Here is a 19,332-nt window from a genome sequence, read left to right as displayed (position 1 = left end):
TAATTGAAATAAAAATGTTTTATTTCAACCAAAAAAGATGCAACTTGCATAAATGCAAGTTGGGGGGATTTTATAAATAAATTTGATTTATTTATATGCAAGGATCAATTTAATTAAATGTAAATTTAATTAAAATGTTGAAAGGGAGATTTAATTAAATAAAGTGATTTATTTAATTAAAGGCTAGAAAGATGAATTTAATTAAATAAGTCGAATAATTCATTTAATCAAATAGATGAAAAATGAGGAAATTAATTAATAAAGATTTAATTAATAGGGGGATGCGGTTTAAATAAATATTAAATATTTATTTAAGTAGGTGGTCAGATTTATATGTCTACATTTTGCCCCTCTTTGAAGTGACATGTGTGCACATGTTGATTCAAAGAAAATCGCTTGATATGTTGCAAAAATTTGGTCAATATGGTATTGCTTGTCAAAAAATTTGATATGATGCCCGAGATGTAGATTTGATAAATGTGTTGGTATTATGGATGCGTTGCATTGGTTTTGTCATTGATGTTAACACTTATCAACACTTATCCTTCTGGATATCTTTAGTTATGTTGAACCGACACATTATGTTCACCAGCAAGTTCAGTGACTTATGTACAGTTACCGTTATATTGTTCACCGGCACTGAGGATGACTTGCTATCATATGGAGATCACTTCGTTATGTCAAAGACATTGTTTGGACACTTGATTTTGGTATTGTGGTTATTGGTCTAATCGGGTTGACATATTTGTTGTTACTGGCAAATTGGTCTAGGTTATGGACCAACACACGTTATCTATTCTAGATTAGCATGACACGTTATGGAGATGATTTATTGTTGTAATTGTATTGAGTTGACATAATGCATCGCATCTTGACTTATTTGTAATTGATTTAATTGTAATATTCTTAATTAGCCAACCTACACATTTGGTCCTAGGTTTTGGTATATATGTAAGGTCTCAATTGTGAGATGATAAGGATATGATCAGAGAAGAAAACGGGTATGGTATTGTAGCATGGTATGTGCAAATATTGAAGATTATATGAGTAGACCATAGAGAAGGTTCAAGGAAGGTTTGAAGGTGATTATCAGAGCTTAGCCAGTACTAAATCCAGCATTGGAGATGCTACTTTGAGCAGTACATTATCATTGGATTTAATCATCCAATTGTAGTCAGTGTGACTCCTATTTTGTGATTGAGTAGTGAGCTCTAGGCGGCTGGCCTTTATGCATGTGCAGAACCCCATTTGTATACACATACTATCTGCAGTAGTATCATCTGATTGTGGGTAAGGTTTCCCACCGTGGTTTTTCCCCTTACAGGGTTTCCACATACAAATCTATGTGTTATGTGTCGTGGATGTTGTTTCTCTTTCTGTTTCATGCATTAAGTTTCATCGGTATTGATATTAACTATTAATCTGTCAACTGGCATTAAGTTTGTTTTACCGGTATTATGTATCAAGTTTGACTAAGTTATATTTGGGTTAAAATTAATAGACAATTGATTCACCAGCCCCCCTATCAGTTGCCTCTGGGTCCTAACAATTGGTATCAGAGCTAAGTCCTCTTTTTGCAGAAGTTTAACAACTTGAGGAGATTCTATGGCAACTAATTTTTTTAGGAAGGACAGTTTGAAACTTGATGGAACTAACTATGGTATATGGAAGATCAGAATGGAGACACATCTGAATTGCATTGGAAAATACATATGGGATGTTACAAAGAATGGATAAGTTGGTCCTACACCGAATTAACCTAATCCACCAACATTGGGTAAGGATCAAGAGAATGATTGCAAAGCAAGAGAAGCACTCTTGAGTGCCTTGTCAGATCAGCAAATCATGGGATTATTAGGCTAACCTACTGCTAAAGCTATTTGGGATAAATTGGAAACATTGAATGAAGGAGATACCACCGTCAAAATTACAAAACTGGAATGCTTCTAGGTTGGGGATGAAAATCTGAAAATGGAAGAAGATGAAAGAATTTTTGCTTTTATGGAAAGGGTTAATGAAATTGTTTTAGGAATACAATGTTGTGGAGGTTCCTTAAGTGAAGATGAAATTGTTTCTAAAGTTTCAAGAGCTCTGCCACCGGCATATAAAATGAAAGTAACTACTATTAATGAGTTGAGAATAATGCCTAATACATCAGTAACTAGAGATACCTTGGTTGGAAAACTTTCAACATTTGAGCTTGAGGAATTTGGTCCTATTGCTACAATTAAGACAAATTTAACCTTCAAAGCATCATCATCTACAGCATCTTCATCATCAGCTGACAAATCTAATTGGAAAGTACATTATGCAAGAGAACTTGAAGATATCAAGAGGGAAAATGAAGAACTGGAAGAACTTGAAGCACTATTTGCAAGGAAAATGCCTAAAGGTCCTATTGGAAGTAAGTATGAAGGTAAAGCACCATTTAAATGTTTTAACTGCAATAAATTTGGTCATATGGCATCTAGATGTCTTGATAGACATGCAAGATTGAGAGAAGAAGCTAAAAGAACATTTAAGCCTAACCCTGAATATCAGAGATACAGATTTAAGAAAAATAGAGACAAATCATGTTACTATGCTAATGAAGGAGTTACAGATGATTCTAATGAAGAACCGACAGACAATGGATGGGCTTTTGTTGCAATAAAAGAAGATCAACCGACACCTACTGTTCCACCGGTAGAGTAGGCCCTGGCAAGTAAAATTGAAGAAAAGGATGAATGGATTATAGATTTTGGATGTTCACATCAAATGACTGGTGATAAAAGTAAATTCTTATCTTTTCAGGAGTATAATGGAGGTCTAGTAAGATTTGGAGATGAGAAAGCTTGTTTGATCAGAGGAAAAGGCACTATATCTTTAGATGGTAAGCATAATACTGACAATGTTTATTATGTTGAAGGTTTGAAGCATAATCTTTTGAGTGTTGGTCAATTAGTTGAAAAAGGATTTCAGTTACAGTTCAAGAATGGTAAATGCAAAATCATGAACAAAACTAGTTTGGAGATTGCAATCGGTAATCAGACAAGAGGTAATATCTTTCATTTGAATAACAATGAAAATACATGCTTAATTGCACATATTGATGAAAATTGGTTATGGAATAAAAGACTTTGTCATGTAAATTTTGATTGCATTATAAAGATTAGCTCATCTAAGGCAGTAAGGGATTTACCTAAGATTGTAAAACCTCATAATCCGGTATGTAAGGAATGTCAAATGGGAAAGAAAGTTAGAACAACTTTTAAGAGAATTTCTGAGAAATCCAATAATGTTCTTGATTTAATTCATACTGACTTGTGTGTTCTGGCAAGAACAAGAAGTCTACATTCAAACTATTCAAGGCAATGGTAGAGAATGAAACGGGTAAGAAAATCAAATGTTTAAGATCAGATCAAGGAGGTGAATTTACATCTAAGGAGATAAATACATTCTGTGAAGTGAATGGAATCAAAAGACAACTATTAGCACCTCGAACACCTCAGTAAAATGGAGTTGTGGAAAGGAAGAATAGAACTATTCTGGATGCAGCTAGAAGCATGATATCAGAAGCAAATCTACCTCATGTGTATTGGAGAGAAGTAGTGAATACAACGGTTTACACTTTCAACATAATTCACATCAAAGGTGAAACCGGTAAGACATCTTATGAATTATGATTTGGTAATACTCCTACTCTTAAATACTTTAGAATATTTGGAAGAAAATGCTACATTAGGAGAGATGAGTATATTGGTAAATTTGATCCTAGAAGTGATGAAGGTATATTTCTTGGTTATTCATCTAAGAGCAAGGCATATAGATGTTTTAATATAAGATTGTAGAAAATCATTGAGAGTGCAAATGTGAAGATAGATGAACAATTTAGAGGAAATTCAAGGTCTATGGATTTTTGAACCAGCAGTTGAGATGATCACAAATGAACCTATACAGAGTGCACCAGTAGAAAATATTGATCCAATCACACCGGCATCATAAAAAAATTCTACAGTGACTGAAGAACAATAGCATGTAAACACACCTAGGTATGTAAGACTGAATCACTCTGAAAGTCAGATAATTGGGAATAAGTATCAAGGAGTTATGACAAGAGGAAGACTGGCAAATGAAGAGGTATGTTTAATTTCTCAAATTGAACCAGCATCTATCATTGAGGCATGTGAAGATAAACATTGGATTAAAGCTATGGAAGATGAATTGGAACAAATTGAAAAGAATAATACATGGACATTGGTTCCCCAACCTAAAGACAAAAATGTAATTGGAACTAAATGGGTATTCAGAAATAAACTTAATGAAGATGGTAAAGTAATCAGAAACAAATAAATATTAGTGTGTAAAGGATATTCACAGAAAGAGGGAATTGATTACAATAAAGCTTTATATGGATTAAAGCAAGCTCCTAGAGCTTGGTATGCTAGATTAGACAAATATTTTTTGAAGCTTGGTTACACTAAAGGTAATGCTGACAACAACTTATATTTCAAAGTGACTAATGAAGATATCTTAGTTATTGAATTTTTTGTTGATGACATCATTTTTGGAGGAGAAGATGGATTGTGTAAAGACTTTGCTAATAAGATGCAGGAAAATTTTGAAATGTCTATGATTGGAGAGATAAAATTCTTTTTAGGATTACAGATTTCACAGACTAATAAAGGTATATTCATATGTCAAACAAAGTACTTGAAGGAATAATTGAAGAAATTTGGTATGGAAAACTCTAAATTGGTAAGCACTCCTATGACTACAACTGATAAATTGTCATTGAAGGATGAATCAGCTCTTGTTAATCCAACAAGATACAAATCTATGATTGGATGTTTACTATATTTGACACAAACAAGACCCGATATAATGAATGCAGTATGTATTATTTCAAGATTTCAAAGTTATCCTAGAGAAAATCATGAATCAGCAGTGAAAAGGATTTTCCGGTATCTACAAGGCACAACAAATATTGGTTTATGGTATCCTAAAGATGAAAATTTTGATTTATGTGCATACATCGATGCAAATTGGGCAGGAGATGTAGATGACAGAAAGAGCACCACCAGTGGGGCATTCTTTCTTGGTAGCAAATTGACCTCATGGTTGAGCAAGAAACAGAGTTGTACATCATTATCAACAACAGAATCAGAATATGTTGCAACAACAACTAATTGTACTCAGGTATTATGGATTAAGAAAATGTTGAAGGACATAAAGGTACAATGCAAAGAACCTATAATCATTTATTGTGATAATTCAGCAGTAATTGATATATCTAAGAATCCGGTATTTCACTCTAAAACCAAACATGTTTCTATCAAATATAATTTTCTGAAAGAGAATGTTGAAGCAAAAGAAGTGAGATTGGTTTATGTGAATACTAAAGAGCAGATTGCAGATATCTTTACCAAGCCTTTGCCTAAGGAAACTTTTGAATATATTAGAGAGAAGCTTGGTGTTATACCCTCACCGGTAGAGACTTGGATAGTTGATGATTGACATCAAACCGACAAAATTAACAGAGAAAACCTTTTTTCGGCTTTGATGGAGGAGAGCTACTTCTCAAGGGGAGTAGTTGGAGAAGTTGGATATAACAATTTGTTATTGTAATTGGTTCTATGAATTGCTTGTATCTGGTATTTATATTGCTTTGGCATTTGATGTCAAAGGGGGAGAGATATCCATGGAAAAACATTATCCTTTGAGGAGAGATTATTCACTGGGGGAGAGATATATACTCTCTGCATTTATTTTTTATCTATTATGAAGATTGTTGGTTTTTGGTTTTTGGCATTCTGTTTTGGCACTTAGATGTTTTTCCATCTTGTTTTGCCATCAATGCCAAAGGGGGAGATTGTTGGTATTATAGATGTGTTGCATTGGTTTTTTCATTGATGTCAACACTTATCCTTCTGGAGATCTTTGGTTATGTTGAACCAACACATTATGTCCACCGACAAGTTCAATGACTTATGCACAGTCACTGTTATATTGTTCACCGTCACTGAGGATGACTTGTTATCATCTGGAGATCACTCAGTTATGTCAAAGACATAGTTTGGACACTTGATTTTGGTATTGTGGTTATTGGTCTAATCGGGTTGACATATTTTTTGTTACTGGCAAATTGGTCTAGGTTATGGACCGGCACACGTTATCTATTCCAGATCAGCACAACATGTTATGGAGATGATTTATTGTTGTAATTGTAGTGAGACGATATAATACATTGCATCTTGACTTATTTTTAATTGATTTAATTATAATATTCTTAATTAGCTGACCTACACATTTGGTCCTAGGTTTTGGTATATATGTAAGGTCTCAATTGTGAGATGATAAGGATATGAGCAGAGAAGAAAAAGGGTATGGTATTGTAACATGGTATGTGTGAATATTGAAGATTATATGAGCAGACTATAGAGAAGGTTCAAGGAAGGTTTGAAGGTGATTATCAGAGCTTAACCGGTACTGAATCCAGCGTTGGAGATTCTACTTTGAGCAATACATTATCATTGGATTTAATCATCCAATTGTAGTCAGTGTGACTCATATTTTGTGATTGAGCAGTGAGCTCTAGGCAGTTAGCCTTTCTACATGTGCAAAACCCATTTGTATACACATACTATCTGCAATAGTATCATCTGATTGTGGGTAAGGTTTACCACTGTAGTTTTTCCCCTTATAGGGTTTCCACATACAAATCTATGTGTTATGTGTTGTGGATGTTGTTTCTCTTTCTGTTTCATGCATTAAGTTTCACCTATATTGATATTAACTATTAATCTATCAATCAACATTAAGTTTGTTTTACCGGTATTATGTATCAAGTTTGACTAAGTTATATTTGGGTTAAAATTAATAGACAACTGATTCACCCCACCTCTCAGTTGCCTCCGGGTCCTAACAAAATGATATTGATGATGCCCGTTGGGGAGATGAATCAAGGGTGTGTTTGATAGAGTTGTTAAAAAATTCAAATATTTGACCGTTTGATTTTGTTTTGATATGATAATGTTGACGATGTTTGAATTTTGGATACTCATGATTTGATTCATCTCTAAAAAAGAATGGCATTGATATGGTTAATAATGGAAAAAGAAGTGGAAAAATACATACCCCACTTATTAACCCTGGTTTTTTACCCTTTTAAAAGGTAAAAAGTGATTTTGAAAATTCATTTTACACTTGTCTTCTTGTGATTTAGACATTTGGAGCTTTGACCATGATCTCGATTCCTTATCATACTCACCATTTCGAGCATGTTAGGCGACACCGAAGACCCGTTGCATATGGCCCACCTATAAGTGACTCGAATCCTTGTGTTTTTGTTTGATTTTTGAGAATTTTGGCACATTTTTCATGTTTTTGGGTCATGTTTTTGTGGTTTAGCACATAGGTAACATTAGTTAGTGCATAGAAACCCTAGGCTAAAAGGTTAGCGCATATGATTGGTAGGATAGCACGTAGGTTCATTTTAGCGTATACAAAACACATTTTAGCGCATTGACTTGAAAAGGTAGCGCATAGGATATGTTAGCACATATGTAGAACAAGTTAGCGAATTCAAGTTCCACTTTAGTGCATGATCAGGTTTTAGCGCATACTCAATGTTCTTTAGTGCATTCGTGAGAAGGTTTAGCACATGTATGACAGTGTAGCACTTTCAAGGTCTGTTTTAGCGCATGAGTTGTAAAAGTTGGAAAACTGTGTTTTTTGAGATGAGTTTCGATTGAGTTGGTAGCTCGATTAAGTGTTGATATGGGTTTGATGGAGTTAGGTTTGTTTGATATGGGTCATTGAATCGATTTGTCTAATGTGTTGCTCTGATGTGGTGCACTGATATGGGTCACAATATGGATCATGATATATGTTGTTGTTTTGATAGGAATCGCATTATGAATCATTGATATGGGGCACTGACAAGGTTCAATGTTTGTTTCACTGATATGGATTACTGATATGTCTCATTGAGTTGTATCGTCGGTATGTTGTGTTGATATGGGACATTGATATGCTGCTTGTATATGGATATTTTGATCAAGTTTCTTGATATGGAATTCTCCAATATGTTGTTTTGATTTGTTTCATTGATATGATTGCTTTCTAATATGGATATGATGTATGAATATGTTTCTTATTTTGTCGATATGATTGTCAAGATATGATGTTGAGTTGATTCCTCATATGAATTTTGATATGATTTGGATTGCGTTGATGTCATGTTTTTTATACGATTCACTGATATGATGCACTTGATATGATTCACTAATATGATGCATCTTGATATGATTCACTGATATGATGCATCTTGATATGATTCACTGATATGTTGCTCTGATTGATCTTGATATGATTCTCTGCTTGATCTTGATATGATGCTTTTGATACTGATCTTGATATGATGCTTTTGATAATGATATAATGTGTTGGATATGATTCATTGATTTTGAGTTATTGAGCTGATTTGTTTTGATAAAATTAATTGGATCAAAAACTGATGATGGATATGTTATGATTTGTAGGCGGTACTTGATGTCCTACAGTCTCAGGAGAGATTCTCAAAGCCATGGGGGTTGATCCCACGATTGACTCAAGCAGATAGAGATATTATTAAGAGATGTGGATTATCATCTATGTTAGACATGCCCCGATATACCATTTGATGCCCTGCAAAATGGTACAAGGTTAGCAAATGATAAACAACACCAAAGACACAAAAACCGTTAGTGTTAGTCAATCAAAAACTAATCTATGAAGGCATACCGAGAGAGACACTAAAAGCATGCTAATGTATCTAATAAATGAAACAAAGATTATGAGGCATCTCCAACTGCCTCTTAGCATGGCCTTAGCTCCTTCTCCCTTGTTCCTCTCCTCTTCAAGTTCCAAAATAGTGTAGCTCTCAGCAGCTTTTTGCACTATGGATGCTTATGGAGGATTGAGATTTAATATTAAGCTTCAAATATGAAATGAAAAGCTAAATACTATGCTATTGATGCTAAAATGATTGATTTTACCAAAAAGACAAGATGTTAGATTGCTTATGCTAAATGCTCTCTAAAATGTCTATAGCCTAAATGCATACAAGTTTTCAGGATCTGGATTATGAAGGAATGGGCTCTATTTATAGGAAAAATGGAGCAATGGATGGCCAAGATTGAAGGGTTTAATCAAGGGTCAAGCTTGAAAGTTGGGGATCCATGTGCACAATTGGCACCAATAAAATAGTGACAAGTGTCAACACAGGATTGGGTTGAGAGAAGAGGTTGGAGGCATTAAAGACCTAAGAAGACCTCATGGTTATCTAGAGGCTAAGGGTCAAGTCTAAATTAGGATTACCCACTGGATTAGGAGTTAATGCAAGGATAAACCTTTGTGCAAATGATTAAGAGATAATCATGGTCAAAGCATTAAAGGCCTGATGAGACCCTTGGGTTGGGTAGAGGTTGAGTCAAAACAAATGTTTTAACCATGTAGGAGGGTTTGGGTTAACCATTAATGGTTTTTGAAGACTTTGTGAATTAAGTGGTTGAAGGTTGGAAGCTTTCAAAGGTTATCCAAGACTTTGAGACATTTAGTGGTTGAAGGTTGAAAGCCTTTAATGGTTATCAAATACTTTTAGGCTTTGAGAAGTGACTCCATTTTGTTTTAGGAATGTGACAATAATTAGGGGATGGATTAGACTAATTAGGAAGGGGTTAGAAGAATCTAGAAGGGGATTAGATTTTGCAAGTGGATTTGGTGGTTGAGGGAAAATGGGATTTTATTTAAAATAAAAATTCATTTATTTCAAAATGTGTGCAAGTTGCATTTGTAGGAAAATGCAAGTGGGGTGGGGATAATGATTTAAATAAATGTTTTATTTAATTTATTTAAAAGAGGAAAAGAGAATTTTAATTAAATAAATAGATTTTATTTATTTAATTGAATGGAATTTGATTTAATGAATTAATTAAAATAAATTGAATAATTTATTTAATTAATAGAAGAATGTTTGGGGATGAATTAATTAAATATTAATTTAATTAACTGGTGGCTAGTAGATTTTTAATCAAATAAATAACGAATATTTATTTAATTAAGCTGGACAAATTTGTGTGACTACACCATTAACCGAGGTTTGTTGATAGCACTGGCAAAGAGGTGTCATAGCGACACCAACACCTTCTATTTGGCAACATGGGAGATGACAGTGATGCCTAAGGATTGCTATCAGATCTTGCAAATTCGTGTGGTAGGAGATTTGCTACCCAATGAGAAGACTGAGGGTGGAACAAAGGCTCTATGGTGTGTTTTTCAAGATGACCACATCAGTGGTTATGAGATCCCATGGCAAGAGTTTTTGGATCTAGATTATGCTCCTCTGACATTAGTACTAGCAAGTTTCATTGGTGGTTTCCTATTTCCCAACCATAGGTCGAAGGGACTGGTTGTGGGATGGGGTTTGCTATTGGAGGACATGGTCACATAGGGCCGCAAGTTTGCATGGGGGTCATGCATGTTGGCCCACCTATATAGGGAGCTTCATCAGGTTGTGTATCTGGGATACACCAGTCTATTTGCAGGTGTGACATTATTACAGGTGTGGGCCTGGGAGCATATAGCGGTGACGCAACCGCTGGCAGATAAAGACGAACTAGTTGGCTGACCCTATGCATATGGGTATACAGGTGTAGTTGTCTAGCGTAAGCTGGGAAAACTAGAGCACTAGCGCAGGGCCCTCAATGATATAGACACGATCATCTGAAGATCGAATATAGACTGAGGTATGGGTTGAGGATGGGCTAGTGATGCCCTATATATACATGTCCTGATAACTGATTGGGTGGACGCCCTTTATCATTGAGATACTTTTGCACAGTCGTGTCTATAGGTAGTATGGGAGACAGTAGGGGATTCCACAAGGATCCTATTTGTATGCTCATCGGCAACAAGATGTACCTGAGTGGGGGTCAACTATTGATAATGTTGCAACAATGGTTGAGTACATGAGCTTAGTGGGCTAGCTATGGGATTACAGAGCTGGGGTAGTAGACGTTGGGATGACTTAGGAGTTCTCAACTTACTTTGTTGCTCATACGGTGGCCCGTTTATCTGATCCTACAAAGCCATTGCCAGCATTTGATGATGAGGAGGAGGAGCAGCCGCAAAGGTGAGGAGGGCAGAGGCGGAGAGAGGAGGATGAGGGAGATGATGGTGATGAGGGGGATGATGGGGATGATAGTGGAGGTGGTAGAGGTGGTAGGGGTGGTCTTGTGCTCGGTGCAGGTGGAGGCGTAGGGAGAGGTGCGGTGATAGGTGCGGTGGGAGGTGCAGAGGGCGGTGTGGAGGGAGGTAGATAACTTATATAGAGGAGGAGATCCAAAATTCTTCCTCCACCAGCTCCTCAGCTAGGGATAGGTGCAGCAGGGACTACCTCACAGGTACCTATCTAGATTAGTGTGCCTTCCCATCAGTAGGATGCACAGATCAGGGTATTATAGATCTCGATGTAGTAGTTGCAGGCCCAAGTTTTGGCGCAACAATGATAAATTGCTCAATTACACAAAGAGAGGCATACAACCATTGAGTGACTAGGATGAGAAGAGACCCTCGCTGATAGATTAGATAAAGCAGCCACAAGAGACCCTCTCCAGGATACACTCAGGGAGATACAATACTTGAAAAAGGACGCTGAGTACTACTGATGCTTATACGAGGATCTATTCCCTCGAGAGTGGAGAGATCCTAGCTATGTTGTAGTGGCATCTACCTGATCTAGACATAGTCATTCCAGGATGGAGAGTAGAGGTGTTATGGGACCGACATGACATGATCCATCTGGTGGGGATCTAGGAGTAGGGACATCTGTCACAAGACCTTCTTCCTCAGAGGATAGTACACTTGATAGGCTCATTTTTGTGATATGGATCACTCTTGTTGTACTTATAGACATGATATCATGTTGTACATTTTAACCTTGTTTTGAGATTATATGATATATGACAACAATTTTCTTTGATCCACATATGATGCGTCATGATGATGATTGATTGCTATATATATATGATGATGTTATGTTGATTCTTATGAGTTGATATGATGATGTTATGACGATCTTATGATAATGATTCTATGATGTTGATTTTTAGATGTATTTATCATATGATGATGATTGTCTACATGTTTTGAAGGTGATATATGTGGTCCAAAAAATTGTTGATATGATGAATTTATGCATTAATGTGATGATGATATGAAATACATAGGCTGTGATAATAATAATAATGATGATAATAATGAATGCAACTAAATGCACCAATGATCATTGTAATTGTGTCGCCATTCTTGTTAGCCAATTTTTTATGCTCTTTTTGTCATCATTGAGCTTTTGAAATGTTGAAAGTTAATACAAACATCAATGGTATACTTGAACCATGATGACCTGAGTATAATTTACATGATATTTTGATATTGCAAAATGACACACGCATCAAGGTATAATTGAACCAAGATGACCTAAGTGTTGTTTTCAACATTTGAATGATCGCCTCACAAATAGAAAACCAAAGAAAATATTAGATTCCTTCATTGTTGCTCTAGCTCAGTGCATCCTTGAGTTGCTCGGGAAATCTAATAGTTCAAAAATCAAGATACAAACAGTCAAAACTTCATACTAAATTGTAAACAAATCATAATTCAGAATAGATCATCCATCATGTTTTGTTTTGTGTGGATTCTGACAGTGATTCCGATTTCTAATCCGATGGTTAGTTTTGACACTTGGTCCTTGGTATGTGTTGATCCTCATTTGTGATATGTTATGTATGTTTTATGAAAGCCGAAGCAAAATGCCCCTACTAAGATCAAGATTTTGCCCCCAGCTATGGATACTTTTTCGATGTGGATATGAACACTAGTCACCAAGCCATGGTAAGAGATTTATGCGGATGATTGTTAAAATGATCAAGGACAGTGACTACGCTAAGTGTGTCCATGATTCTGATATGTGTTTAGCAAAGTTGTGATGGACATAGGCTTAATGCAAAAAGATATGATATGAGTACATACAGATGGAAGAGTTGATTGATCATAAATAGCGCTTGTTGTTAGGTTTTCACTACTTGTTTTTATTGCACTTTTTTATTTTTATTTTTTATTTTTTGTCTTTTTTTCTTGATTTTTAAATTTATTTTTGTTTATCTCTTATCCGTGCATTGGAAAACTTAGGTATAGAACTTTTTGAGATGCACATTGTTGATAGGTTCATCAAACAGGTCCCCTTCTGATGTAGATAATTGATATGCCCTTGATCCGTAAGCAGATATGATGACAAAAGGACCTAGCCAATTCGGTTCAAACTTGACCTTCTTTTCTCGATCTTGTTGATTACAAAGATTTTCCTTTAGTACCAAGTCACTGATTTTAAATGCTCTTGGTTTTACCTTGTGATTAGAACCCTGACACATGCGTTGCTAGTATATTTTAAGATGATCAAAATCACAATGTCAGCACTCATCTAGCAGTTCCAATTCTTGTAGTTTGTTGACCCAATACTCCTCATTTGGAATGAGGCCTTTTCAATGATACCCCGAGTGATGGAATTTCTACCTAAATAGGTAGGATAACCTCTGATCCATACACCAATGAATATGGTGTAGCTCTTGTGGATGTGCGGATACTTGTTCTGTATGCCCAAAGTGCAAGATTAAGTTGGACATGCCAATCTTTCCAGCATCATTCATTGTCTTCTTGAGGATTTTTAGGATTGTTTTATTTGAGGCCTCTGCTTGGCCATTCCCTTGTGGATAATATGGTATAGAAAAATGATGTTGATTATGAAATTGTTTGCATAGTTCTTGCACATCTTGATTCTTGAAAGGTCTTCCATTATCAATAATAGTGGAACTAGGAATGCCATACTGACAAATGAGATAATTCAGGATAAAAGAAGATATTTTTTTACTGGTAACAGTAGTCAATGGAACAACCTCTATCCACTTTATGAAATATTTAGTGGTTGTGATGATTAAATTATGTCCATTTGATGAGGAAGGATGAATCTTTCCTACGAGGTCAAGTCCCCATTGACAAAAGGGCCATGATGTTGTGAATGGTTGCATCTCCTAGGTTGGTGCATGTATAAGATTGCCATGAATTTGGCATTTTGGACATTTTTTGGCAAACTGATATGATTCTTTCTCCATGGTTGGCCAATAATAACTCATTCTTAGAAGTTTCTTGGTGAGAGTAGGACCACTTGAATGCATGCCACAAATACCTTCGTGAAGTTTCTACAAGGTGGTTTCAGATTCGTTATGATCAAGACACCGGAGATGAGTGTCATCAAGACCTTGGTGGTAAAGTGTGTCAGCGGTTAAGGTATAACAGGCTTCTTGTCGAATAAAGTTGTGTTTCTAGTTTTGGGATAGGTCTAATGGAAGGACATTGTTTTTTAGGTAGGTGTAGATCTTTCCATAGAGGGGTGAGTCAGAACCGACTATGTGGCATATGACTTGGGATTCATGATTGTCGTAGGAAGGAGAAAACAATTGTTCCACTAGGAACTCATAACGATTTTGTTTGTCTAGTATTTGTAGGAGGGAGGCAATGGTTTACATGCCATCCACAACTTTGTTGTTCACCCTTGGAATCTGCTCAAATTTAGTGTCCACAAAGTACTTCTTCAAATCATCCACCATGCGCTTATAGGGTATCAACTTGTCGTCTTTTGTTTGATAGTCATCATTAACCTAATTAATGACTAATTGGGAGTCTCCTAAGACTTTCAATTATGTGAACTTCCACTCTATGACCATCTTGATGCCTGTGACTAGAGCTTCGTACTCAACAATATTATTTGTGCAATGAAACATTAATCTCTAAGATTTAGGGATAGTGTTGCCTTTTGGAGTGATAAATAGAATATCGGGACCTGATCCATGTTGTGTGTATGATCCATCAAAGTACAAGATCTATGGTTTTGTTGATACTGCGAGAATATTTGTATCTGGAAATTCCACATGGATTGGATGACGATCTTGTAGGGATGCCTCTGCTAGCTGATCAACAATAGCTTGTCCTTTGATAGCCTTCCTATTTGTGTAGTGAATGTCAAACTCACTTAGAATCATGGCCCATTTAGCTAACCTTCCTGTGAGAGCAACTTTGCTGAGTAGATATTTCAGGGGATCAATCTTTGTTACCAATTTGATTGTGTGGGCTAGCATGTAGTGGTGAAACTTTTGAGAAGCGAACACCACTGCTAAACAAGCTTTTTCAATGAATGTGTAATTAAGCTCCTATCCATTCAATGTCCTACTGATGTAGTATATTGCCATTTATTTGCCTGTCGGATCGTCTTGTGCTATTAATGCCCCCAATGACACTTGTGTTGATGATATGTAGAGAATAAGTGGTTTGCCAGCCATTGGTGGTACCAAAATTGGTGGATTCATCAGATATTGCTTGAGTTGATGAAATGATTCTACACATTTGTCCTCCCATCTGAAAGGTACATTCTTATGAACTAGATGAGTAAATAGAAGATAATTGTCGGCTAGTTGAGAAATGAATCTTCTTATGGATTGTAGTTGTCCTTGTAGAGATCTTAATTGGTTGATATTTCTAGGAGGTGGCATCTCCATGATTGCTTGTACCTTTGCGGGGTCCACCTCGATTCCTTTTTTTGAGACTATGTATCCCAAAAGTTTGCTAGATGTTACACCAAAGATACACTTCTTAGGATTGAGTTGTATATTGAATTGTTCTAAACTTTGAAATATTTTATCCAGAATTTCCAGATGTCCTTCTCTTATGAATGATTTAGCCAATAAGTCATCTACATAGTCTTCCATGAATGTGTGCATCATGTCATGAAATATTGTGGTCATTGCTCTTTGATAGGTCGCTCTTGCATTCTTTAAGCCAAAAGGCATGACATTCCAACAATGAGTACCCCATGGACATCATTGCTCTTTGATAGGTCGCTCTTGCATTCTTTAAGCCAAAAGGCATGACATTCCAACAATGAGTACCCCATGGACAAGTAAATGTTGTTTTATCTTGGTCCACTAGGGCTATTTTGATATGATTGTAGCCGAAGAAACCATCCATGAGGGATAAAATACCATGTCTTGTTGTTAAATCCACAATTGTGTCGATGTTGGGTGAAGGGAAGTCATCCTTCGGACAAGCCTTGTTGAGATCTCTAAAGTCTATACAGATCCTAATACTTTTTTCTATTTTAGACACTGGCACAATGTTAGAGATCCATTCCACATAATCGATGGGTTGGATGAATCCTACATCTAGTAACTTCTTTAGCTCTGTTTGGACCAATATAGCAACATGTGGATTCATCTTTCTCAGTTTTTGTTTGACAGGTTTAGCTCCAGGTGCTATAGATAAGTGATGCATGATTAGATCCGGATCTACCCCTGACATATCTACATAAGACCAAGCAAAATTGGTTTATTTTTCCTTGAAGAATTTGATGAAGTTGGGCCTTTCTTGTTTTGTTAGTGATTTTGCTAGGTGTATGATTTGTTTTGTTGCTTCAATGTCGATATTAATTGATTGAGTTGGTTCAATCAAAATTGGTGATCTCTCCTAATAGTGCTCAGGAAGAGTGTCAAGTCTCTCATTTTCAGGTGCCTCGAAGAGGTTTTCACCATCAGATACGTCCTTTGTTTTTACTTTTTGTATGTTCTAATATTGTCATTAAATGGTTTTTACCATTAGATGGATTGTTGATTTTGCTTTTTGTAGCGTCGTAAATTGTACGCACTCGCTATGATGGTACAATTTCACACCTAGTTTAGCACCCGCCTTAGTGCATTTTACATTCTACATTGCATTTCTCCTTTAGCACTTAATTAATCAAATTAATTAGGTCTAAGGTCCTATTTCATCATTCTCTACATCATAAAGTTGGGCCCTTTCACTAAAGCGCGCCCTTCGCATTTTATTCCTCCAATACATCACTCAATCAAAAACCCTAATTAAGCCCTATTTCGAACTTGGGGGCTTGGTTTTGGGGGTCAAAACATCTCGAAATCACCTGTAACTTCGGGATTCTCTCTAAAATCATCATATCCGATGGCCCTGAAAATTTGGTGAAAAGTTGTCAGGACCATGGCGCCCGGAGTGCAACATGGTCCCGGACATTTTTCCCGAAATTTTAGGAGCGCGATCCAATCATAAAATAAAGCTTAACCCCAAGAAATTGGCAGGATATTCAATCTCTAGGTCGGCCAAAAGATGAAATTGCGACCTAGGGTTTCATACATAAGAGCTCTCTTTCTTCATTTGAAAGGATCCGAATTTTGTTTTGAGGAACTTCATACGCAGCGAAAGAGCAGATCTTTGAAGACTTTAACATCTTACAACATCCTTCTATCAAGCATCTATCAAATTCATTCATCGACTTAGGGCTTGGAAGACATTGAAGAACAATAGGAGATTACCGACTGAAGATTGGCTTGTACTCCTCCCTTGAGGGTTGGGTATGATTTCATGTTGTTTTCATGTCTTTACATAAGCTTCAATACATCATTTATTCATGCTTTAGATCACTTTGCATCTTGATTTAGAGCATTTACATTATCATTTACAAGCAATTAGGGTTTACTTTCTAGGTTGCTCTAGTTTGCTTTCTTGCATTTTAGGACCTTGCACACACACTAGGTCTGCACACACAATACATTTTACAAAACAACTTGGCTATTCGTGGAGGTGGAAATCACCGAAGCAGGGGTTTGACTAAGGCAAAACCCTATATAGCCGCCCATACACCCCTTTTTCAGATATCATTGCAGGTTTCGGGATTCAGACGACGCCGCGGGATACAGATCCGGAGAGAGAAGGTCGGGACAGCACTCTGTATCAAATTGCAGAGCAGAAGACTGGGACAGGGGCACTGGGCGCCCTGGTCCTGCCAGGACAGGGGCGCTAGGCGCCCTAGTCCCTGGGACAGAGGCGCTGGGCGCCCTGGTCCTCCGGACAGACAGCTTTCAGACAGCTTTCCAGAGTGCAGAACAGCAGTTTTTGGTGCAGTTTTCAGGATAGTGGCGCCCGCGCCCCCGTCCCGAACATTTTCAGTCCGATTTTGACTCCGGGTACACATCTGCATTCTTATTTCATCCTTGTATTTACAGTTGTTCATTGTTTAATCTCAATTCTGAAATCTTGTTATTAGTTCATACTTGCATTTTGGGATTAGGGTTTGAACTTGCATTACTTGATCTTACAATTTCAACAAGGGAATAGAAATCCTAATAGATATCCCGTGGCTCTCTCTTTCACAAAAAGAAGTAGCCAATTGTGCGATATCTCTAGGCTCTTTCGTATTCCGTAATGGGTGTCAAAAGGTAGGATTAGGGCATGATTAACCTAGTCTCGCTTTTTCCCCCACACATTTTGGTGAACCCAACGTGAATCTATCATTGCTTCCTCTTGCATTGCATTTGTTAGATCTAGATCTAGATTTAGTGTGTTTTCATTTCATTTTCATTAAAAAGAAAAAGAAAAAAAAAAGTGTGTTTCTTTGCATTGGGTGTTTAAGTTTTGTGTAATCTATTCAAAATGTCAGATTTTTATTTGCAAAATGTTCATGCTTTCGATGATTATTATGAGTATAGCCAAGACAAATTAGATGAAGCTTTAGATGAGTTTTTAAGCCCTAAAGATGCCAAACCTTCATTTTACCAAAAACTCATAAACCTTGTTACTATGCCATTTAGGTGTGATGAGAAAGATAAGTCGAATGATTCCTCTCAAGGATACATTCCTATCCACTCTTCCACTAAATCTAGTAACATGGTTGTTTTCAATAATCCCCTCTATGAGGAGATGTCTCCTTTTGAATCAAAAGATAAACCTTTCAACCGATATGATCATGCTTTGTTGGATGATGCTCTTGATGACTTTGTGGCTTTATCAAAATCTTTAAACAAGAACAAAACCTCTAAATTAGTTAACATGATAAACTTGAATGAGCATAAAAAGCCTCTCTTTGAAGTCCAAGGAGCTTATCCTTCTCCCACCTTTCAAGTTTCTAAGTCACCTCTCCTTACTGTCCAAGGAGGGTATGATCATGATTCCTTTCGTACTCCGAATAAACCAATCATCACTGTACAAGGAAGAAAACCTATAAGTTCTTATAATTATGCCAAGCAAATAACTAGAGAGAGTTATCATGTGGTTGCCCATACTTATCATACCAGAAATAATAGGCAACCTAGTCCTCCTCCTGTTATCCCAGTTTCCCTTCTGAATCCTCAACCGGTGCTTCCACAAGCTCCCCGTATTTCACAAGTTCTTAGTAAGGAATATGATCTCATAGAACAACTT

This window comes from Cryptomeria japonica, chromosome 2 (genome assembly GCF_030272615.1).
Source record: "Cryptomeria japonica chromosome 2, Sugi_1.0, whole genome shotgun sequence".
In the NCBI taxonomy this organism is placed as follows: domain Eukaryota; kingdom Viridiplantae; phylum Streptophyta; class Pinopsida; order Cupressales; family Cupressaceae; genus Cryptomeria; species Cryptomeria japonica.
Note: the sequence above shows the minus strand (reverse complement) of the source record.